We start from the raw sequence: 25716 nt of genomic DNA, 5'->3' as shown, positions 1-25716 counted from the left end.
TTATCTGAACAACGGTTTGTGAAGAGTTAAGAGTATCTAGAGAAAAAGGTCACAAGAAAAATGAAACACCTAAATGTTACTGGAAGAAGTACAGAGAAATCTCAGATTCTCTGGAACTATGACATTATCAACTCTCACTGACTGCTCATAGTTTTGTTTACACATCTCTCCAGCTATGATGAAGACACACAGCTTGCTGGAGTCCAAGAAGTTTCAGAGAACTGGACATATGTTACATGGGTGGCCCTACACTTGGTCCTACAAACCTCCACAACTAAAGAGCTGACACACACATGCTGCATATAGCACTGAACAGAGATCCAAACAGAGTTCCGCAGCATCCCCTAGCAAAATTCAGAAGTCCTGGGGGTTTACTGGCCTTGGTTGAGACTAGATGTAGTTGCTGGTGGCATGACATGAGTCACGTCTGCACTGCTTGCGGCTGCTGTGGAGTTCAAAATGACAGGCTCTCCACCCCTGCTCCTCAGAAAGTGTATTGCTCAGTCTATGGTGTTTACAGCATGAATTGGCTATAAAAAGTGTTTTTTTGTTGTTTTGGCTATCCGGGAAACGTGGACACTGCTAGTGAAATGAGATGAAATGACAGGAAACAAACTATTTACTTCCAGGTGGACAGCTGCATGAAACTTTCACTTGTGGATACAGAAGTGCAGATAGTAAGGAGAGGGAACAGAGAAGTAGGTACTTGGCAAACCCACAACTGAATCCATATAAAAACTACAGGTATCATCTTAAGCTCTTCACTTACCACATAAATCTCTTATCCAGAACAAAATTAAAATTAAAAAACAAGTTGCTGGACAATAGTGCACAGAATCTGTTAGAATCCGACACTCCCAAAACAGCAGTGTTCCAGTTACTGATTGCCAGTGCATACTCGTTTAACCTCAACTTCACTCCTGCACAAAACTAAGCAACTTAAAACACTGAAGCACCTCCCACAGATCTGCTGTTCAAGATTTAAAACCATTGATTTTCAACTGCAACACAGTTGTTTTAATTAAGGGGAAAAAAAATTGATACTAGTTTGAAGCTTGTACTAGTTAACAAAAAGGAATCTAACTCCCCAGGATGATCTGATTTTTTTTTTTTAAGCTCTTGTAAGGGCAACAATTAAAAAAAAAAACTCTGCAAGGGCAACAATAATAGGAATTACTTCATACTGGAGGATGAGTACACATTTCTGAAAGATGAGTGAGTATCTGTAAAAGAGTCTCGCCACAAGAAAGTGCATTCCAAAACAGCAGTGCTGACACTCTGCAAAGTATGCGTGTAAGGCATAAAGGGCAAACTGGCGATGACACTTCCCCAAATCCTCTAAAAATATTAGAAATTTGCCACTTGCTGAGATAAATGACAGCAACTGAAACAGATGACAGGGCTTTTCAGGTACAACCATTTTCAAATTCTGATGCTCCTCTCTCAACACACTCCTTATTTAAAATTCCTGAGAAAGAATCAACAAGCAAGGGTCCTCTGGAGCAATGGAAATATTCAAAAATCCTCTTTCAGATTTAGCCTACTTTTACTACCACAAAACCTCCTCTCAGACTCCTAAGATCACTCAAGAAAATTGTCTGCTCACAGTTTTGTCCAGTAGGAAGAGACTGAAATTCAGTCCAAATGCAAGTAAGCCTTTGACTAAATCCCAGCATGTATTTTACGCAAGGCCTATACAGAGGCACTAACATACAAACCTTTTTCAGGAACTCTTACTGTTTTTCTCCTAGTATATATTTTATGAAACACACAATGCATTCATCCAAACTGAAAAAAAAAACACCGCCCTTCTGTCCTAGGAGCTACGAGGGGCAGCCTTGGCTCAGTTTATGTCTAGTTACCAAGGTCTCATCACACGTCTGCTGGTACTGAAACCTGCCAGATATAATATATAAATGGAGCTGTGTGCTGCCAAGAATCCAAAGCACTGATCATGGACAAAAATAACAGCAGTACAGCTTAGTAGGAAAAGCATGTAAGGAGACAGCATTTTATAGGACAAATAAGAACAGTTAATGGTGGTGTTTAAGCCCTGTTAAACCTTTAATTCACGGTTCTGCTTGTTTGTTATTATAAAGAGTGTACGTTTCAGGAAAGATATTCCATAAACTTAATGGGGGAAAAGCTAGAAGTTAAATCCTGTTCACACTGAATCCATTAGCAAAATTCCCATTTGCTTTAAGCAGGATCAAACTTTGTTTATGGTTTAGAGTTACTTTTTATTTGGTTGCATGATGTTTGGATTAAGTTTCACATATACAAAGGAATAAAAAAAGAGAGAATGCCAACTGTTTTGTCTATCTTAGATTTTCTAGAAATAGAGGCTGCTTCAGCTCATGACAAACCATCTGCTTCAGCAAGTTCAGAAGTAGCCACATAGCCAGAAAATAAACTTAATTGCAGTGACTGAATTTAACTGGACATTTTCAGATGCACAAACTTACCTATTCTCATCTGCTTAGCTCCCTGCCATTGAAGAACTAGGAAATACACTTATAAAACAAACAGAAACTACCAAACTGTACTAATAAAAAGGGGTTTTAAGAGCAAGACAGAGCTTTGTAAATTGTAGATGAATCAATAAGACTGCAGTTCTTCATGGAGACTAAAAATCAATAAATGACCCTGTATTGTTCCAGTGATGCTTGTAAAGGGTTTTGTTAGAATTCCACAGAAGGTGTGATTATAGCGCTGATCACTGCTGTGCAACTCTGTCACACAACGCAATAAAGCCATGCTTTCTAACTCTGCAGCCAAAAAGGCTGAGAGATTTTGCTTCTTGTTTCTTACAGTAATGTAAGAAGCATTCAGCATCCATAATGAAACAACAGCAAATCATGCGTTCTGTGCTCTAAAAATGGTCTGGAGGGAAGTGCTGTACAACATGGAGTCCTCCTAAGTTCTGCAGAAAGTTTCAACTGCTCACCCACTACAGAATGTTGTCATTAGCTGGTTGTGTATTACAGCTTGTCTTGGTAAGTTGATCTGTTTTACTATATAACCATTCTCATCTTGATTTATTGTTAGCATTAAATCAACATGCTACTTTTGTGATAATTCCTTAAGACTGGTAAGATTGAATTTTGGTAGCAGTGGACAGAAAACAACAGCCATGCTGCTGCTTGCTGACTGTGCTGAGATGGCAAAAGTAAAAAAGAAGCCACTGAAAGAATCTGCATTTTCTTTACTGTTGATAAATCCATTTCATAACTTCAGAGAAACACGTCTGCACTTGGCAATGGTTCCACTTAAAAATAGAAGAGAAATCATTGTTTTAGAGCACATTACAGAAACATAACTCCCCAAGTGAGTCGGATGCATTAAAAACACCTCTTTAACCACTGTCTAATGATTTCTGCAGACATGAAATGGAATATTTTACTACTATTTACAGCCATCTGTGCTGCTTTTTCTTTCAGTTCAGGTTTGCCAAAACCGTAATGAAATTCTCTGTGCTTTATACCATCACACACTTCTTAGTATCAATACACCAATTAAACATATCACTGGTGTCACAGATACTAACTGCTGAACTCTCGCATCGACAGAAGCACAATTTTGTTCCATATATAGCTAGAACCTTCTAATTATTAAGCCACCCTCCTAATCTACTTTTAAGTTTCTCTCAATAGTAAAGGGAATGCAGAACGAAACTTGCCTTGAAGTTCTAACATGATGAAAGGATTCAGAAGATCTTCACCTATCTTCTTGTTCTACCACAGGCTTTTGTGACTGCGGACAAGCCATTTTGAGTGCATTTCTTCATTTTTTGGGCTTTGCTCCACATTGTGAGCCAGTGTCTCAGCATGCATGGACTGGATTCAGCCCAAACCAAACCATCTGAGAGATCTTCTCCAGAACCACATCAAATGTCCTCCAGCAGTAAGTAAGCATTAAGCTGTTGGGACCAGACAGGAGCTAGTCCACAGTAAAAAGTAACAATAACAACAAGAACAAAACACACAGAAATGAACAAACAACAAAAACCAAAGTCCCCAAAGCATACATAATGCTGATGCCAGGTTCTTGAGATAAAGTATTTTGTTTTACTAATCTGTTCCTATACATCTTCTCTAAGGAGTTAATGTGGACATTGTCTCAGTTTTCTCAGCTTCCTGGACAGATCCATCTTTGGAGATAGTGATGTTCAGGATACAGGGATGGAGACCACACCTATATGGCGGCTATGTGGCTTGTACCAACTTCAGTGGGTCCATCTACTGTTCCTTATTGTTATGATCAATATTTTCAAGGCCACAAGGTGAAGAAGATAACTTTCTAACAAAGACTATTATACTTCTCCACAACAACAAAACACAAGCCACTTCTCAGCTGGATCAGCGTTGTTGATCTAGGTCACTATTTTGACTTCACAAACTGAGACACTATTACAAAAAGGTGGAAGAGTTGCTTATTTTGACACTTAAAACATGTTAACCAAACTATGGCCTGAAGCAGACATAAGAAGGCCACAAAACCATCTAAAACAGACAGGAAAGTGACACATTTTATTTACAATATTTAAACTATTTACAATATAGATTAATTACTAGCATAAAGAGAAGGGGCATGATAGACAACCTGCAAATTCAGAGTGAAGAGTAACAGATCAAACAGTAGTGAATCAGAAAGATTCATAAAGCCTTGTAGGGGTTTCTCTTTGGAACAGGTCCATGTGATTGAAAGTTATTATTCTCTGTTCACCTGCAACCTGCTGTCAACTCTTGTTCTACTTAGTGATATGCCGATAATTCTCCGTCCCTTCACTGCATTCCTTAGCAGTTGAGCAAAATAAATACCAAGCAAACTAAGTAAGGGAAAAGTCGGAAAGCAAACATCTTTATCCAGGTAAGTAGTACTGGATGAGGTAGTGCACCCAAATTTATTTGCATATATAACTAGAGAAAGGCTCCTGTGAACTGATAAGTCAAAAGAAGGTTAACTCACAGGTAGCAGTAATGTATTTACTATTAACAAGTTTTTCATTGCAGTAAAAAAAGATTACTTAGAAGACTTGAAGATATGTATGGAGAATACGTATCTTTTCCATGCTGTACCTTAAAAGAATGGCGAACTTCAAGCAAGCTCTTCAGTCCTCACTGCAGACTAGGTTTCACTACCCCCTGCTATTTTAAAAGCAAAGTAGTTTTTTAAAAATTTCTGGCTTTTACAACTGCAAAATATTTTCTTGTCACCTACAAAGCAAGATTTTTCATGTTTTATCCCAAACATGCAGTGTTTATGTGATCTAAATTAAAATTACCAAAAAAGAAGAAAGGAACAACTTACAGTGAGTGAAATGAGGATGGTAGGGAAAGAAAACTACTGAGGAAGTCAAGTATAAAAAAGGAAGAAGAAAACTGGGTTCAAAAATTGTCCATTATAGCAAGGAAATATACAGCTCTATTAAGTGACATGGTCAAAAATTGCAACTTTATCTGTAATTACTCAATTAAATCAAGACAAATATCTTAATATCTTAGCCTTCTAGGAGTTCTTATTCAGTGCAGAGAAATTAGACAAAAGCAATAATCTTAGGTTCAGTAGACTATGATCAAAGGTAACATTAAGCTACCGGCTTGCAGGGGCAGATTAAAAAGAAATTTCACAAAGTATTCCTATACCTGTGCTAGTATCATTGACAAAAAGGACATTTTTGGCATCAACTACAAATAAATAAACTGAAGCTGGTGATATGTATTTGACATGCAATGTTCTCTCTTTTTATGCTGTGAGCTTGCTGAGAATGGTCAGCATGAGAGGAAAACCTGAGTGGTGCAAGAAAGGGATCCAGTGATTTAATCTGTCCTGGCAGAATTATTACTCACAAACACTGGGGACCACTTGCCCGTTGTTGTCTTTGAATCCTCAGAAGTGAGGGAAAGTTGTCCCTACTTGTGCAGTTTCTGTAGTAGTGCAATCTAAACGTGTGCTCTCCCTCTGTTGTGTGAGTCTCTGCCATGATGTGCCTGTACCCAACTGATGCACTGGTCTGCGGGCTGCTTAGAAATCTGCACTGGGAAACCAACCTCCTGTTTTTTTGAAGTGGAGCTGTTTATACTAGCACTGCTGCTGAAAGACCTTTTCACACCTTTACGGTTGCATCTTCCAGAAGTTAAGGGATGCTATTCCCAGCCTGTTAAAAATCAGTGGCTGCCATTTGACGCACGTTTTATCCTGACAGCCAGGCTATCACCATCACTCAAAAGTAGCACTTGTGTCACTTTATGCATTTTCTCCTCCCTACCCTGCTCTTTCTGTACATCTGTACATTTTTCAACATCTGTACAGCTGTTTGGTGAACTGACTAGGAGAGCGGCCAGGCTAACCACCACCACCCCTCTGGTTCCTGCCTACAGAGGTTGCTTCCCTAGCCAGCCTGATCCCACTTCCCATGTGCTACACAAAATACTTGTACCTGCACAAGGGACCCAGCAGGCTTTTCTCCAGCTACAGACTGACAGCTGCAGCCTATCTCCAATAAATTCTTCTTTGGTTTAAAATACATATTCTGCATTTTCTTCCCTGAGCCGTTCAGAGACTTGGCTTAATCCTCCATCACAGGCACATCTCAGCAAGGTGTCTAATTGATGTCTCTGAAGTGTTCCAGTTTCTCCTTAAGTGCCAGCAAAATTCTTTGGAATACCTCAGTATCAAAGGTGCTACACAAGATCTCATTTTTAATTGGATACAAACTGCAAGAAGAAAATATTCACCAAAAGCAACAGTTTTAGGCTATCGAAAAGCAATTAAAGCAACAGCTACAGTAAAGAGTAAGTTACTTCTAATACAGAAAAGTGCTTTCTAAGGGAAAAAAAAGGCAGCAGTTCTATGCAAACTATAGCCAGCATGCTTTGCAAATACAGATAAAGAAAACAAAATTTGTGACCTTGGTGACAGCTGTTCGTTTGGCAGTTGCAGGAATATTTTTTATTTTCCAATATACTAAATACTGGTTTATATCAAATACATTTATTGGAAGAGCAACGTTCTATGCCTGTCTTGACTGAGGAAAGCACTATTGTATAACAACATTAGATCCTTGCTGTGCATTTTTGTAGGGGTTTCTTCAGATCGCTACAGGCCATTAACCTTTCACTTCAGGTAAGTAATGAACAATGACTTTCGCAACAAAGGAAATCAGCTGTGTTACCAATGACAACTCCACTTTTAAATACATGCACCAACCCCCTGTGTATACCCTTATTATTTATTTATTTTTAAAAATCAATTCTGGTATGAAATAAGAAAGGTTCCCTTTGGCTTCACCTTGAGCTGATAATGAAAAAACCCTCTGTGAAGCCTGCTCCAAGGAAGTCTTCCTTAATGGCACTGATTAAAAATAAAATGAAGTTTGTACTTCGGAAACAAGATGTATTGCTTCCTGCTCTCTTTCACCAGGATATCTTGTAACTGGACCAGTGCTAATTGGACACTCTGGCCAAACAATTTAATTTTAAAGTGGAAAAAAAAAAAAGGATTCCAATTTCCCTTGGTTTCCAACTGAGCCAATGTCACTGGACAACACCAAAATGCTGAACTGTGAAATCAACACAAGATCCTAATTACACCAGAGGAAAGCACAGGAAAACCCTGGCAGCATCTGTCTTCCTCTTCTCATTTATGTACCAGATTAACATACATCTTCAAGCAGAACCACAGAAGTGTTTCTTAAACACTTCTGGTGTTTCTTCTCCTCTGATTTAATGGGTCTTACACAACTTCAAGATGTGCAGAATAGGCGCATTGCTGACTACCACAGGTTGACACCAGGGCATATCGTTTACAGAGGAGGTGGTAAAAGCTGACAGAGTCAGGACAGCAAGCTAGAAGAAATAAACACACAATTAAAAAGGAGGCTTCTTCTTAGGCAGACACTAATTGGGAAAGACTTGCATCGCTTTGTTTTTTGCTTATACATCATGGTGGTCAAAACCACATAAATACCAGGGAGCTGAAAATCTTAAGCAGCTGCGGAAATGCAGTAACAACAAAAACATAATGCTTATTTTTCCTTTCCCACCCTGCTTTATTCTGTCCATTAATTCACTCTTAACCCCTGCGCCCTTAAGGCTTCTCTTCCTTTCATCATTTCTCCTATTAGCAGGGCTTTCTCCTCTCCAAAAGCAGCAGATCTGAACTACTTCCTTTTAATGTCTCTTTCCAAAACCAACTTCTTCCACGAAGCGGGCACACAAGAGCTCATCTCAGCAGAACACAAGTGCCTGTGAGAGGTGCTGGAGAACAAAGGAGAGCCAAAGAAGAATCTACCTTGCATCTTTTAATGCTTGCTTTCTCTTTGTGTTTTGTCTATGGCAAAACCACTAAAAAGAGTGCACTGAAAAACTGCATCCTACTATTTCCTTCCTTTAATTCCATACACTGGTCTTTGTAAGCAGATTTTGTGTATGAATTCTAAGACAGATTTTATTCTACATTGTTTAATAAGATGATATACCCTTTTTTTTTTCTTTGTTCAAAATACTTGTAATATTCTTGAGGCAACAATATGCAGTTGCATAATGCCTTGATGCATTTTATTAAGTTTTATTCATACTTCCTTAACATTCTGCATGCAGAAACTAGAATCACGAGAACTGCTGACGGGCTATATTTCAAAATTCTGTATTGCCTCAACTACTAGCTCAGTAAAGACTTCAAATAAAATCATAATTAAAAGCCTCAAGAGAACAGAGAGACTGCTATTCGATTTGTTACGGAAACACATATTCAGGAGAGATTTCTGATTCTAGCAGAATAAAATCCGTAAGTCTAGAAAGAGACTTTTTTTTTTTTCCTGGAAGAATATATGCAATGCCAACATCTAAAACAATGTTACAATGCATAACCAAAGGCACATAAGACGACTTGACATTTATTTGCTGAATTAGACAAGGCCTACAGCACATTTTGTATTTTTAGAACTTCTGTCACGTGCATATAATTAATTCAACTTCAATCAATCACTTCTATATACTGAAAGAAACAGTTCCACACTGTACCTCTGGATTACACATTAATCATTGGTCTGAAAGATCATTTACTTGCAACAAGAATTAAATACCTCACAGTATTTCCCCAAATTTTTGTTCATTCTCCCCAGAATTTTCTGCCATGCTCTGCCTTTGTATGAGTCCTCTTTTGCCTCCTAATATTTAGGGAAGGTCTGCCTACAAAATAAAATATGAATACAGCTTTCTGCAGTTCAGGCTGCCTGATAACTGTATGAATTGGCTACTTCCCCTACCTAACTTCTCCAATGTGGTTTGCAGGAGAAGTTTGTAGAAGCATAATAACATCCAAATATTTGCATAGGCAAGATTTTGAAGATTCATCCAATTTCTTTCTTCTGTATGCCCAGTTCATCATCTTTGATGATGAAGATGCTGATTGATGATGAAGATGCTGATTGTGCTGCCTGCCCTTACCTGTAACAGCAGCTTTCAAATATCATGACTTCCCCCAAAAGTTTAAACACTGAGATGCCACGGACCTCAGAGTAAATTTTCAAGAATGAAAGACCCAAAAGAGACCTAGCCACAAATGGCAGGCTTCAGCAACGTACTTTCAGCGGATTAAAGCAAAATAAATCTAGTGCAACAGGTATATTAGTTATTCCTGCTGCTTACCTACGTATTTGGAAAAGAAAGCATCCTGCCTAATTTTTGCTTAATTAAAAAAAGCAGAAGTCGCCTACAAAAACAACAGCATCAAGCAGGGTTTCACATACACACTGTCCAGTAACTATTAGACTAAGCCTTTCTCTTAGGCTACTTCCTTGGTCCTTAGAGGGGTGTTTCCAGACTGAAACCATGAAGTACTTACAGAGCAATGACAAAGTGCTGTTAGACAAGAGGTTTCATTTGTTCAAGGTGTTTTGGTTGGATTGTGCAGCTGTAATCTCCTGACATAACACTCTGTTTCTTAAAAGCTACAATTCACTGCTCCAGCAGTGGCTATGCCAACATGATGACCATTAGTCATCACATTTAGTACCCAGTGCTGGGACAAGACGCCATGGGCACAGACTGGCACACAGGAGGCTCTGTCTAAACACCAGGCAGCACTTCTGTGCTCTGTGCGTGACGGAGCATTGGCACAGGTTGCCCTGAGAGGTTGTGGCCTCCTCCTTGGAGATCTTCAAAATCCACCTGGATGTGGTTATGCTGCTTACGGCTTCTCACCACACCATGCCGGATCTCCAAACTTGCTCCCATTCAAGTTTGAAACATATTTTATTTCAGCCTGCACAAAACATTTTGCACCAGTTGGTAAGAGCTCCACTATAGCTCTCCCTTTTGCCTCATTCATTAACAGGTATTTTCTCAATATCATTAAGTGTTAATACAACCTACAGCAGAAGGTAAAGCTGACTTCAAATCAGCATATACGGATTAATTGAGCTACGGATTAATTGAGGCTTTTGTTTGTAATAGTGAAGAGAATGGGGTAGACTATAAGTTTTTATTGAAAAATGCTGTTTGATTCCAGGCACACCCTTTAAAGTAAAAGGTCACCATTTAGCAAGTTACTACACAGAGGATGTAGGAAGTTCTCTATGCAAAACTGAGACCTTAAAGCAGTAGATGCAGGCCTAGCAATCTGCAAAGGGAAACACAAATGCTCTTGCAGTACTACAAAAAAAAAAGAAAAGTAATAATGCACACGCACAACAGCCAACTGCAAAAGATATGAGTGTTTGTGTGGAGAAAGAGATCTGATTTCTATTAGGGTGCCTGGGCATATACACGGTGAGGGCAGAAACTGCAACGTGCCTGTGGTTTAGTAACTGTAAATTGTATACACACTTATTAAAAACTAGCTAATAGCTGGTGTTGCCAGTGAACAGCAATGAATAAGAGGCTGGTGAAGAAACGCATAGCTCGACGGTGTTCAAAACACCTTCTACCCAAAAGGTGATACAATAGCCCCTGGGCCTCATTTAGGAATAGCTACATACTTGGATGCGGCCTATGTGACAGTTATTCTACAGATAACAAATATAATAAATCTCTCTTACACAAGCATCATCACAAGATCAGCAAACATTTGTTAGGAATCACTGAAAGAACTATAACCTGTGTTATTTTCTGACTCTTCCTTATTACTTTATATATACACATATATATATAATCAAACAGCTTTCTGAAGAGGTGTGCAGATCTAGCTAACTTTCTTGTGTATGGGAACAAACAACTATTCTTTCTGTGCACACAAGGAACATTACTGTTCTTCTTGGCAGAAGTGCAAAAAATAGACTCAAAGTTATCTTTCAGGGAATTGCCTAATGCAAAGGAGGCACCCTTCAAACCCAGTTTTTAGAAAACAAAGACGTGGTTGTGATTACTTTCCTCATGTGGTAAGAATGACAGACTCTTCTTCACGTTCTCCTCTATGTATTTATTTTGGAAAATGACTTTTTTCCACTTCAGCTTTCAATGGTTTCCTGTGCAACAAATGGTGAGCTGTGGGGAAAGAAGCTTTACTCCAGATGAAGAGCCTCAGCCAGCTTCCCCCTGCCCTGCCTCGCTGTATTTACAGACACACCTGACATTACTGAATCCTGACCAAGCGCAAGGTGCCTGCAGAAATTTTGCTAGTTCAGAATTCTTCACCCGCTGCGAGGCAGCCTGCTACGCCCTCTTACACCCACTTCAGACAATGCCTGGTGACCATGCAAGATACAGCAGGGTAGCAGCAAACTCCTGTTATACTTTTTATTCTGGGTTTGGGATTTTTTTTTTTTTAATTTTTAAAAAGCAAGATATTAATAAACCAAAGGGTGTTCCCGAGAGAAAAAGCACACATATGCAGTGTGATTACTCACTTGAATCAACCATAACACTCCAACATGTCCTTCCCTAACTGAGAAGTCACCTATACTACAAGGCAACTGAGCACAATGATTGAGAGGAGTTTCTGTGCAGCATTAAGGAAGGTGTGACTGAGATTAAAAAGCAAAGCGATGAAATTCTGAAGCCCTTTTTGGTGCTGAGCACTGGCAAAATGCTGTAACTTCAAGGAACATCACTCTTCCACCCAAATACCAGATTGCAAAGGTATAAATGATGATTGATGTTTCCTCACTAGGTGATCAGCTTAAAAGATTGTGGAGTAAGGACTCAATCACAGGTTTATGTGACTGAGCAACAAAAGTGACATAAAACGTTTGAAGTCCCCCTAGCAAGCACTGTGTGAAGGTGGGCATGAGAGTGTAACTAGTATTGTATGTACAGGAAGTTACTCTGTTCTTCCTTCCCATCAAAAGCAGCCATCTTCTGCTCTACTGCAGGTACCTAGAGCTACAGGGGATTCAGGAAATTAAATGTAACTGCAGAAATGCAGCACTGACCATTATTTCTGCTGAACAGATTATCCCCCCTACAGTGCATAAGGCAGCACAGATCATAAACGCTTGCTGGAAACTCAAGACAGTGCAACACTGATGAATAAAGGGTTAGCTTACCAGTTCTACTACCTATTGCCATTATCAGCATGTTACTTTACGTTTAACTATCAAACAAGATTAAAAGCTAAAAAATATTTGAGCGGAAAACTGAAGATATAAATACGCAAAGAAGAAAGCAAAACCAAGCAAAGAATTAGAGTCACAACATGCCTGAGGATGTTAAGTCTGTAACAAGTATATAAAGTTTTTACTCTTTCACCTTCTGATGGTGAAGATAAAGAATTATTTTTTAGAATGCAAAAGCCCTTGGGAAATACATTTATATGGCTAAAGTCTAAAAACAAACCAAAACCCATTCTCAGAGCAAATCATATGTGCACAGTTACTAATTCCACTAATAATTCCAGTAAGATTGTGAAACAAGTCACCTCTCAAAACATCTGAGAGAATTATTCACTCATTATGCAAAATGTGTGACACTTGGCTTTTTGGATAAACTTTAAGAGATGCAAAATGATTTCAAGTTCCATCTACCTATAAATAATTTCCTTGTTTTCAGAAACATGCATCAGTAACAACATTTCATAGCACTAACATTTATTTTCTTAGTTGAGATGACTACCTGAAATAACCAGATTTTTTTTGTGCTTTGAAGAGAAGACTGGTTCCACAACATGACTGAAATGCCTCCTACAGGTTCTCAGAGGAACAGAGGAATGAAGGTGGGCTACAAACTTATCAAACACTGTTAAAACAATGTTTTTCTTTTCAAGAACTTGTCCTATGTGTATTTGCACAGTAGCCTGAGGAAGTAGCTTATATAGAAGAGGTATCTTGAACAGCATCTGTAGAACAAGTTTGCTAAGTGTGGCACTGTCCACAGACAGCCCCCTGATGCTGTGGAGGTTTGATTCCTGTGGTCTCTGAACAGGGAACCAACAGGTCCTGTGGATGCTTCAGCCATTCCCAGCAAGCAGCCAGGTGACCCTGTCTGTTACAAGAAGCAGAAGAAAGACTCATGCTAGTACCTTAGGGAGCAGGGGAAGAAGTCATTAGGCCACAAGCTGCAACACCAGGGAGGGACTTCGGGAAGATGATCATGTTTTGAGCTGCTGACAGAGAACTGACCTGTGAAATGAAAAACTGGAGCAAGACACTGCAGCTATAATAGGGTAGACCAAGATTTTGTGCACTGATGGTGCAACAGGTTGCACTAATGGTAAGTCCAAGAGGACTGGCTGACAGAAGCATAAAGTGCTCTATCTCCTACGGAGACACTCAGCACCAGCTGGCAAGAACAGAGAGGGAGAACATTGCTAACAGATGAAAGAAGGGAACCAGACCCAGCAGTGTTTGTGGTCCTACCCATAAAAGCAGAAGTGACCTGGAATACTGCCAAGGCCTTGAGTTTCCTTCTTAGAACGGACTTGGCTTGGATAAGATCTCAACTTGCCTCAAGGCTTACAAGCCTCAGAAGGCAACTTGCAGGGCCGTGAATTCTCAAAGTCCAGAAAAGAAAACATGTTCTTGGGATCAGTCTCACCACACCAAGACTCCAAATAGCACAGGAGAATACAAGGTCACTTAAGAAACACCAACCCTACCATCTTGGTAACCGACATGAACGTATCCAAGAATGAGTCTGCAGGAGGTACCTCTGCAAGGGAGTAGTATTTGGAGCAGAGACATAATGTCAGGTATGTAGTAGAAGCATGGACTGCAGAATTACTCCTTGACTCCAAGAAAAAAGCTGAAAAGGAATAGAAAATGAATGAATACAGGAGCCCTCCTGCTTCCCAAACTCCAGCTCAAGACCAGGGCACTTAATAGGAACTGCAGAGACATGAAAATTTTGCTTTATATCAACCACATCTGTTTATTATCATAGTTACCAACAGGACATTGCTGTGTCCTATTTCCCACGGATGACTGCTTTTAATAGCACATACAACAGAATATCTAGAATGCCAGGTTTTGTAGTGACTGTAACAAATGTTTCACGTAAAAAATGAGGAGTAAAAAACAGTTGTCTAAAATGCCTATAATTCTACTAACGCTTGCAAATACCCATACATCAGAGAACATATCAGTGAGAAAGCTTCAAGCTGGGAGTGAAAGAACACTGACAAGAGAAAATAAATCCAAAAAGATGTCTGCTTGCTTTTCTTTCTTACACTGCTCTGGATGTACATATTTCTAGACCTTTGAGCTTTGTTTAGTTATTTTGTGCACTGGATTGGAATTGTTTTTGTGTGCATGTGAGAGTACGAACACATGGCAAAATTCTTTAGCTACACAAATAAGTTAATAGGACTTTCAAAGTACTTCACTTTTCCTCAGCTTCCATTGTTTCCACTCCTTGTTCCTTAAAATGCAATACTAAACCATTAAGCAATTCTGTATCTGCTCCAAAAAACATCTGACTGATAAGAAGAACGACACATAATGGTATACCCAAGAAGCCCCTTGCAGGGTAATATACCTCATCCTTCGTACCGGGAAAAAATACCGTTATAGTGACAACAGCACTTTCAAGCAATGGTAGACCCTCAGAGTGGAAATTCTGGGATGCCATCACTGTATTTGTGACCTGTTTGAGGGCTGCACAGATCTGCTGTTTTTTACCTCCCCCAAGTGGTCAAGAGAGTTTTAAATCTGCCTCGGAGAAGCAGCTTCCTCTCTAGAGCATCTTCTACAGAGTCAGACGAAAAGGCTAGTGGTGGACTAGAAAAACTGTAAAGCTAAACAAACAAATGTCATTGAGAGGGTAGAAAGCCCAGGAAACACTCAGTCTCAGAAGTAACACATTTAATTCACATATCCCCATATAACCCCTAAATTTAATTCCTGACTTCCAATGTACAACTGACTAACAACGTGAAATAGCACCCATGTTTGACAGTTTACAAGTGGGTTTAATCACCTTGGTACAGATTTACTAATAATTTATAATCCAATTTGCCTTTGAAATAACTAATATTTCAAGTACCTGACATCAGAGGTAGCTGAACTAGTATAATCTCATTGCAATTAATAGCCTCAAACCATTCAATTGCAATCTGTCACTACTCAAACAGCACTGATTAAAATTACATTCCACTTCTCTTTAACATCTCCTGTAAACTTTACTAAGTAAGCAGCTATTCTTCACCCTTTCCGTTACGTGTATTTGTCTAAAAATGGTATGGAAAAGTGTATAGAGAAAGAAGAGGAAAACCTTACTGTTACTTTAGCTATACTCTAAATCTGTTACAAACATTAATGTGGCTGTAGGCCAGTTTAGACAGGATATAAATGACTGTCCTCCAGTTTGCTCTTTCCTTCAGTCATTAAAGTTTACTTAATATTCATGAAAAATACCTCAGATTCCTGGAAGCTGAAATCCGCTCTTTATTCACAATGCAATTATACCTCTGGCTGTATCATAAATTACCTACATTCTCAGAACAACATACTTACTATAAACTTAGTCTGGAGGACCAATCCTAGATATGAAAGAAGAAATTTGTTTTTATACCTAATAATTATTAAAAATGCTTTTCTGTTTATTTAAGTTATAAAGAGTACTCTTTCTACATGGTTGTCAAAGCTTACTAGGATCACTACGAAATCTTTCAGTCACTGAAAAATTTGAAACAGGGAATTTCCACTGGTGTTTGTGCTTTGTACTCACACACAGTGAATTTCCCTAGGGAGATATATACAGTTTCATGATTGATCTTCCCAAAGAAAGGTCTAGCTGGAGGCAGCTGGCTTTGGCTGGGAAAAAGCAGTCACCAAACAGGCATCTTTCTCATTATGACAGGCAAGGGTGGCATTGAAAATGATATTAAAACTATTTTCTTGCCTTGTCAAAGCTGTCCCTGTGAGTGGGATGAAACATGAACAGCTTTCCACAAACTGAAGTTCAAAAGTATGTCTCAACTTCTACTTCCATTGGAAAAAAACAAGCACAATTTTGTGTAAACAAGTTATGAATTATAACTTTGGCTTTAATTGCAATCTGATGTATCCACTACTGTTTCATCCCCACTCTACTTTTGACTTTGTATCGTTAAGTACTGGATTGTACTATAGCTAAATTGACGAGTTGTTTTACTCAGAGTCCTGTTCTCATTCTGCAGAACTTTTCAGAAGAATTCACTATTCTCATTCACCATTTACATGTTGAAATTTTCCAGCATTTATCTATCCCAAAGCAGTATTTTCTCCCAGGAACTATGTGCAAGATCCTTCCTAGATCCAATAGGCAATACAGTAAAGAAACACAAAGAAAAAGATCCTTCTGATTAAAAAAAAGTAAAAAATAAAGTATTTCGATCTTAAGAAATTAGACTAAACACATATGCTTAAAACCTGAAATTTAAACTGGATAGAAATCTCTGCTAACTACTACTTAAATGTTACTTTCTACACCAAAAATAATCTGTAGCATGATACAGATTATTATCAGATACAGAGAGTAGTTGTAGTTAGGAATGAACAATGGAAATTACAGGCTTAACAAGTACACACCACGATCAAATTAAGCACTGCTTTTCCCCCGGCATACTTTAAATACAAAGATTTTGCTTTTTAAACAATATTGACATTTAGAACCTGTTTATGTAACTTGAAAAATATGCCAGGTTACTCCTGTTCTCAAGGTTATTCAAGTTACCTAGCTTTTTGTGCATCTATACAAGAATGTTATCCTCAGTTCATTGCTATAGCTGTTTTAAAGTCTCTTCGTAACCTCCTCCTGTGCAAGTGGACAGAGTCCATTGGTAAAAGAACAAAACCAAAATCAAAGTACTAGCACACTACCATTAAGAGTAGGTTTTAGTTCTGTAAACTAAATGAAGTCACTGCTGATGCTCGTTAATGTAGTAGTAAAAATAGTATTGGCAATAACAAGGACAGGCTTGAAATCTTTGCAGTTCTGTGTCTTCCTGGTCTTCAGCCTTAAGAAAAAACAGCAATGCTGGAAAAAGAAAAACTAGCACTACAAAAGGGAACCATCACTGGATCTCACTTTGTTCACACTGATTAACAGTTGCCCTTTGTGTTTGTCCTTTTGTGTGTAAGATACATTTTATAAGACAGACCTAATTCTTAGCCAGGTACATGCATGCCTCACTTCTGCAAGGGGACTCGATGCCCACCATACAACAAATACTGTGCCATGGAATTGGCTGCACAAACAGTAAGTAGGGTAAGTGGCTTTTTAATATTATTATATTGCACATTTTTACCACATAAATTTTACAACATATCTGTGTACTGACTGTGTGTAACTGAAAAGCTGGGCAATATAATAAAGAAAAATGCCACTTACCTGACTTTCCATAACTTGGTCTACAAGAATTCAGGACTGTCTCTCACTAGTATGTTAAACATAGGGATGTCATAGTACAGCAAAGAGTCAGCCTTTTGACAACGAAGGATGTCATGTAGCCTAAGGAAAAAAAATTACAAAGGGTTTTTGCTTCTCTAAAGAAAAAAACTAGACTGACAGGTTTGTGGAACATGCATCACACAGGATGAACTGAGACAGAGCTTCTGTGAAATTGTTCACAGTTCAGCTATGCTATTTTCTTCTGTTAAACCAATCTTCTATTTAAGTTTTCCATTTAATGAAACAGAAAAAGGGATGTTTGTCTCCACATACCACTTCTACATTCTTTCAGAGGAGATCCACTATTTTTTCTGAAATTCTTATCCTAAACGTGATTTTTTCTGTTGCTAAAGATACTTCTAATACATGCATCACTTTCTAAATAGCTTTGTACCACTGTCTGGGGGACAGAAGAAGGGTAGGAAAATTGGAGGAATTTCAAAGCCAGATATAGAAAATTTCTTCAAATAACTTTTTCTAAAGCCACAATTTACTGCAGCTTTATAGTACTGTTTAAGTGTTCAATAAGGTTCATACAGTAAGAATAAAACCAAAAACCAACAACAAACAAAATCCAACAACAAACTTATTTAGAAAACACACCAGGCCTGAAGGTATCTTGGTACACTATGATAAGTAAAGATTAATGAAAACATGACTTAAAAAGGGCAGAACAAAAAACAAATAAACAAAACTAAAAAGCCCTACCCAATTCCAGAAGACTGGGTTACAGTGTGCTATAAATAAAGTTTAGGCATTAAATTTAGTTTAAAAATATCATTCACCCTTTATATACAAACAATATCAAGAGATATCTTGAAATACCGATGAACAAAGTATCTGTGAGCACTCTAGGATCCTCTTAGTGCAATGAAAGCAATATTGCTGGGAAAAAGCAGGCTCAATTTCCTGCAGAGGTGTAACATAGTTTATCTGTGTTCAGTAATCAGGCTAGACAGATGCCTAATGCCCAAGTCTAGGGCATCATGTGATAAGGTGTAAAGAAACCTCTGGTACAGAACATTTCATGGAGGCAAAGTCCAGCCACCTTCTGACTGAGGTCAGCTGAAAGCAAGCTTTGTACCTGAAATCAATAAGAAAATGATTAACATTTCTAGCTTCACACTATCTGTGCACTGGTGATTTTAAGATACTGTGGATTCTTCCAAAGTAGTATGGGTTACAATGCTCTATTTTTCTGCTTCCCAATAACTCCATTCACATAAATACACTTCTACCATGTAAAAGTTGTATTAAAAAGTTACTTTTTCAGGGTAACTGACAGCAATATGTTTTCCTGTGATGTAACATATTATTCCAGTTAACACTTCTCCACTTCTGCATGAAGTGCAGTTTTGATTTTGCAAAGATATGTGCCAGTGCAATAACAAAGGCCAGACTTTAGGTTCATATACAATTCTACACAAATTCACATCAGAATTGAGAATAAAAAATTTCTCAGTATTAAGCAATCGATCACAAAAACCCAACGTGCTTCTAACGTCTGGCCAAAATCTTTCTGCATTTGCTGCTTTTAAAGGAGAACCAGGAAATTCATTGCCTATACTCACAAGTTCTTGTGGAATAATTTGCTATGTGTCTATAGTTTATTATGGTTTCCAGCCCCAGAAGCTAACTTGGAGCAGAGGAATGACAAAGTAAACTTGAATTTCTTCATAGACTACACAGGAACTAAACCAACCCTCTTTAGGACCCTTGAAAAAAATTCAAAACCTGCATGAACTTTAAATCCAACTACTGTAGAGTCTCTAAAGCAAAACTGTAAAGCCTAAAAGACATTTTCTAAAAGAAAAATATACTCATAGCACCCAACACCAAAGAGTCTTCATATTATGCCAGTGTTAAAATACCTGTCATATATACAACTGGAGAATTACCTGTTTTAGAAATGGAGAAGCGAAGACAACAGGTAAAGACAAAATGGGTGAACAATGTTCTACATTGTGGCAAAACCATAAGTTAAAGGTATTATTGTAAATCGCTGTTTCTTGAGACTAAATACTTGTTTATCTCGCATCCTTTTCAAATATCTTAGGTATCCAAAAAAGAACATGCATAAGTATACACCACACTCCCACTCAGCTACAAGGCAAAGGGATGATATTAATTTTACACTTCCAAAATTTCATTAATACTACTGAAATGTTTTCTTTCATCTCAGGAGAGACCTTCTTTCTAGTGTTATTTTCTTCATGTTCCTTCTTTAGCCATGGAATTGCTCTCCATACATCTTGCTGTTGGTGAGTATCATTTAATAATGGTTACTGTGGAAATATCTACAGATCAGTAGAAATTTCTGTTACAAGAGTATGGGCCTTACATGTGGGTTTTAATCTTTCAAATAAAAAGACTATGTCAGCAACTATTTTTACCACGGGAAAAAATCTGATATTGTTTATTAAGAGACATGTTACAACAGCACCTTTTTGTTGCCTTATTGTAAGTGCTCAAAGACAGCTTTGAAAAAAATAGGTTCCCATGAGAAAGGACTACACAGCAGACACAATTCTCTTACAACACCTTTGAAAATTCTGCAGAGAAAAATACAAGGAGAAAAGCAAAAAACAGAAAACCCAGCAGTAATAATTTGCCAAGATTTTATAGGAAAAAAAAACCACCACAAAATACTGAAAACAACAAAAAAATCATACCTACCATTTAGATAGAAAAGATCACCTGAACCGTCCATAATACTACTACCAAAAACAAATCATGAGATCTCTAAATACAACAGAACTATTCAGTATTTTAGTTGCACAGTTCTAGGTCACAATGAGGCTGCAACGTGGGGGTGCCAGGAATAGGAATTTCCTTATTCCCTCTGAAGTGCTCACTGTGGTAACCAGAAGTTCATCTCACAGGCAGTCAAGGAAGAGCAGTCCGCCTGCAAAATGCAAGCTGGCACTAACAGCCTTCCCAACAGTGCATGGTACAGGACTTCTGTATCCCATGCCCAAGCCCTAGGATGCAGAGATCCTCGCTGATTGCAAGCTCGGAGTAACTCCGTGGCTCCTTCTTCCCTCCAGAGGAGCACTGGAGGTGGCAGGTGCAGGACAAGGGACACAGGCAGGGAAGCAGAAACAGAGGGTCCACAAACTTGGAACTAGTTTGCTGCCTATTTCAGTAGTCTTGTTTTCTGCTAACATGCTGTAAGCCCCTTGACTTTTACTTCAGCCAGTAACAAATGGTAGAAACAAGCCAAAATAACTGTTATCACCTACAAAGCAGAAAGGCAGCATGCTAACAATTAAATGTTCATAGAAACCAAAAGTTCTGTGCATTTATGCAATTACTACACTAGTAATTAAATGCTCAACCCTATAGTAACACAATCCAGACAATTTTTTAGAAGTGATTTTTCCACCCTTGCTATCCTCAAATCTCCCTATGCTTTCACAACCACAGATAAATACTGAGAGTGAATTTTCAAACAGACCATTACTCCCAAACCTGAATCTCAGCTCAAAACCCAGTGGAAATGTTTTGCAATAAACGTGTTTCTAAAAATGGCCCAATACATCAGAATAGCACAGCACAGATTTAGAAGGAGTGTGAATTTTTCCTCGATGCGATAATGAAAACAGCATTTCAGCATAATTTTAAACACAGCCTCCTAAGTGTGATAATAGGGAAGAGGACTATTAATACAAAAACGTCATCAGCTCCTTCTCCTCCTCTCAGGTTTTCAGGCTCTTGCAGCACATTGTTGCCTTACTTGATTCAAAACCAATACAATTGTGACCTAGAGACACAAGCTGTCAGAGTAGACCATTGGATCAAGGCAGATATGGCTTCATATTGCAGGACCCGTGACCCTCTGCCTCATAGAGGTCTTCTTTTGACTATAAGCTCTTCTTCTACTATTTTTTCCCCTTTGAAGATTTGACTCGAAGGATAATAAGGCTTAATTAAGGTTTAAAATCATCTGGAGGTGGATGATCACACAGAGCACAGAGTACAGCGCAGCACAGAGGAAAATAAGGATAGACAACACAGACAGGAACAGAATTGCAAGAGCAACTCCAATGGAGGCAAAGTCACTGTATCCATGAAGTCTTCATACTGAGTGCCGAGTGCAGGAAATGCATGTGAAATGTTTAGTTTTGTTCGCATTTTACCTTTTGATGGATCCTGGGATGAACAAGCATGCCAGAAATGCAGAGGTAAAAATCCAGTTGATCATATGATAGATACCAGGTCTTGACAGTCTCCCACACCTGCCCCAAACCCTAGCATTTCCAAATCACAAATACCTGCACATGAGTCTTTTAATTATAGGGTTATTTCCAGAACTTCTCTCTTAAATGGCTCCTAGTGATATAAAATTCAAAATGTCCCCCTCAGTGTGATTTCTACCAATTGCCCTCCTTGTCCAATACTATACAACAACAACAACAAAAAGAACAACAACAACAAAAACCCACAAACATAGAAATCTGAAATCCCCCATTATAACTATGAAGAAATGGCACTGAAAGACACATCATGTGTGCTAAAATTAGGAAATCAAGCTCTTAATTCTTCAAAAAATTACAGGTGGTGCTGGTGAATATTTCATGCTTTTTACTGCAAAACAAAAAAAAACCAAACAAACAAAAACAAAAAAACACATTCTGATCTCCAGGGTTCAAAACATGAATCTGTTCAACACCATTCTCATGAGACTGTGAGCATGGAAGAGAGGAAGATTTGCAAATACATGTAACAATATCCCAGGTTAAAATGCCAGGTTGAAACACCAAGTCTTCATAGGAACATTCTCAAATCTACTCTTTATGCAAGGACAAGAGTTGGAACTTTGCAACAAGGGACATACTGACTAGAAATCAAAAACAAACTAAATTTCTATATACTTCTAAAAAAAATAAACAACCCCCCCCCAAGATGTTAATTTCGTTGTGCTTCCTTAACTATTACGTCCATATCCCATGTTGCACACTTTGATGTGTAATTGTAAAATGTACTGTAAAATTGTTATATGGAATTGAAATTTGTTGCAAGAGTGGATGAGGTTTTAAAATGCTGTATCTAGGCTAATAAAGCAAGTGCTAAATATATGCTATTTGACAGATGTAAAAGCAGACTGTTTCACAAATGCTATTACAATTTGTACAGCACTTTAAAAACTTCAGGCTAACAGCAATACATACATGTAAATCGCCAAGAATTGGCAAGAATGCTAGGTTTTATTTTTGCTTGTTTACACAAGTCCTTCAAAGAAACTCACCAAACCACTGCTGAGATCCACAGGAGAACCAAGGAAAAGGTGATTCCATCTATGGGACCTTTTCTCTAAATATCTCAAGCCAGATTATTAGTTTAGTTGAAAAAAAAAAACAAAAACAAACCAAAAAACACAAGTCATGCTACACATAGGGCTGTCAGATTATTTATTCATGTTTCTACAGTTAATATACAAATTCTATTCTAAAAGACTTTTCTTTATGACAAAGAAAAGTTTGATAAACAAGTTTCAGATCCTACCATTGTGTGATCTAGATTCTGATCTTTTAAAAGCACACGCTAACTACTATAGTAGGTGCTCTTACACACAAATGCTTCATTATTTAATTTACAAAGCAGCACTTCTGATCATGTGTCACAATGATTCAGAACAATCTCAGAAACTGCAAGCTCAAACCACAGCAGGATTCTGAATCAGGTTTCTTGAAGTGTTTCGGGTCAGTAACATCATTTAATCTCAGGAACACACTGCTATAGCGTACCTGTGTTGTATCTCTGGTGCCAGGAAAGAGTTCTCTCAGACAGCAGCAGGAAATATAAATTAAAATGCATATGTCATAAATAAAAAGCAAGGGGCTGCCACCAATGAGGAGTGACCTCCACATGCCTGCATGTTGGGCAGAAGCTCCACACACTCCACACATGGCAGAAATGACAGTTGAACATCACTGAAGTTCATGAAAAGCAAGCTGGTGCTCTGGTATACATCCTAACAGCACCACATGATGCATGGCTAAGAGTAGACAGCATGAGCAATTAAAAAAAGAAATAAATTAAAAAAGAAAAGATAAGCAATAAAAACATGGGTGAAATGTTATGACTGAAGATCATCATCTTTTGTTTAACTACTAATGAAGACATTTCAGAACTGGAATCATTTTTTTAAAACATCTCTTGTTACTTCTCATTTCCAATCAAATGGATGTGGACAACAGGACGTGTCCAACTGAACATATACAATCTCTTAGCCAAGTATGCAAATAAGCAGCTGATTCCAGTAATTTTCTTCTGTACAGCCAGACACTGGCTTGTTTGACAGCAATGGATGCCATGAGCAGTGAACTGTGAATGCCTCCTTGTGGTTGGAAGCGCAAAAAAAAAAAAAACTCGGTGCATGACACTTTCAAGTTTGACATTCTGGGTCCCAGGGAAAGATGAAGAGCAAGAGGAAGATGGTTGGCCAGGGGCCCTAAATGGAAAGCAGACGTGGATGCCAGGCATCAGCTGTGACCAGGCTGGTCCTTTGAAACTGCTACGGTCTGAACTAGTGGTTATACTGAGGTAGAAGAACAAATAACGCTGATGTATTATTACATCTGCTGCACTGACCAAGGCTCTTGGTTGTGCAGAATTACACAGAGAACCACTATCACAGCACTCTGTATTTGCATTTATTTACAGTGCTGGTCTACTCACAATACAGACAACCGTCACAGATTTACCAGTAGCACACTAAGCATAAATATGTGTTTTATACAAGAAATAACACATTAACAATTCTGTTCTGAAAGTCATGTTGCATAAGAAGATCCGGTATTAATTTACAAGGGCAGGACCCCAAATACACATGCCTTATTGTGATGAACTGCAATTTGTCAGTTATTTATGAAACACAGGCTAGTGGGTACTCTTTGTCTCTCCCCACATGCCTACGAGAGGATCCTTTAGTTGTACACCTATTCCATAACCCTAAAAGCACCAAGCCAAAATGAATGGAGCCCTGCATGTTTAGGGATACCAACTTTAAGAACACCAAGGGTGAATTTAATGCACAAAGGTTGGATCAGAATTAAGGGCTGGATATAAAAGCCTCCAATTATTCTGCAATATGTCAGGCTATGCTTTTATTTCCTTTGCTGAAGAGACTGAGGAAAGCATTACTATAAAAACATTTTAAAATGAGAAGCAAATGGCATTTAAAACAGCTTCATTTCCTACTTAGAGTAGACTCAAGAGCAAGGGGAGCAAGCGTGTAGGAAGGAGAGTGCTTGAAGAAAGAAAGAAAAGCACAGTAACGGGCACTTCTCTGCAATAATATTATCAGCCTGCTGAGAGCAATTACAATAGCACAGACAGCCCTTGCTTTATTGTGACCTTATTGAATTAAATCTGAGGAAAAAAACTCTGAAGTTCAGCAGGGAATTTCTTAGAAAATTTTAATGCCAACTTAAATTTGATCCAAAGGCCTCAATATTAAAGGTCATATCCATTACAGTACAGTGGGAAACCATGGATCTCTCTGTTCCTATGTTCCACCCTTTCTTAGTTTTGTTTTCTTATCTAAGAGGAGGTCAGAGATTCTCCTTCTCTCATTCGTACAGCACTCTGTATCAGAGGTACAAGACTATTTACATTTTAAAAAAGCATTAGACAGCAAATCAAATAAAAAACCCTCTTATCTTACTTTAAATGAAAAGCTGAACATGAAACCACAAATCAAACAGCAATGATGAAACTAATGCACTCTACAGTCTGATTTTACCACCTTATCTACATGTATATACATACATATATACATGTATATATATACATGTTATATATATATGTATATATATACGTATGTATATACGTGCATATATATATGCATATATATACATGTATATACATGTATATACATACTTATATACATGTATAAAACATGTAA

General features: G+C 38.2%; 1 protein-coding gene across 4 annotated transcripts in view; it reads right to left on the bottom strand.

Moving 5' to 3' along the window:
* The window catches only part of LYRM4 (LYR motif containing 4), a 92342-nt gene that overhangs the window by 25476 nt on the left and 41150 nt on the right, over positions 1-25716 (bottom strand). Inside the window, exons 3-5 of one of the 4 annotated variants that reach the window (XR_010829450.1) lie at positions 17748-17867; positions 14086-14180; positions 13459-13558 (exon numbers count right to left, since the gene is read on the bottom strand). The exons of 1 other annotated variant lie outside the window; for it this stretch is intronic. The gene's annotated coding sequence lies outside the window, so the exon portion shown is untranslated. The remainder of the gene's footprint in view (positions 1-13458; positions 13559-14085; positions 14181-17747; positions 17868-25716) is intronic. 2 more of the 4 variants (XR_010829448.1, XR_010829449.1) reach the window with 2 other exon arrangements.

Source organism: Anser cygnoides, chromosome 2 (genome assembly GCF_040182565.1).
Source record: "Anser cygnoides isolate HZ-2024a breed goose chromosome 2, Taihu_goose_T2T_genome, whole genome shotgun sequence".
In the NCBI taxonomy this organism is placed as follows: Eukaryota; Metazoa; Chordata; class Aves; order Anseriformes; family Anatidae; genus Anser; species Anser cygnoides.
This window is presented reverse-complemented; position numbering and strand designations above follow the sequence as displayed.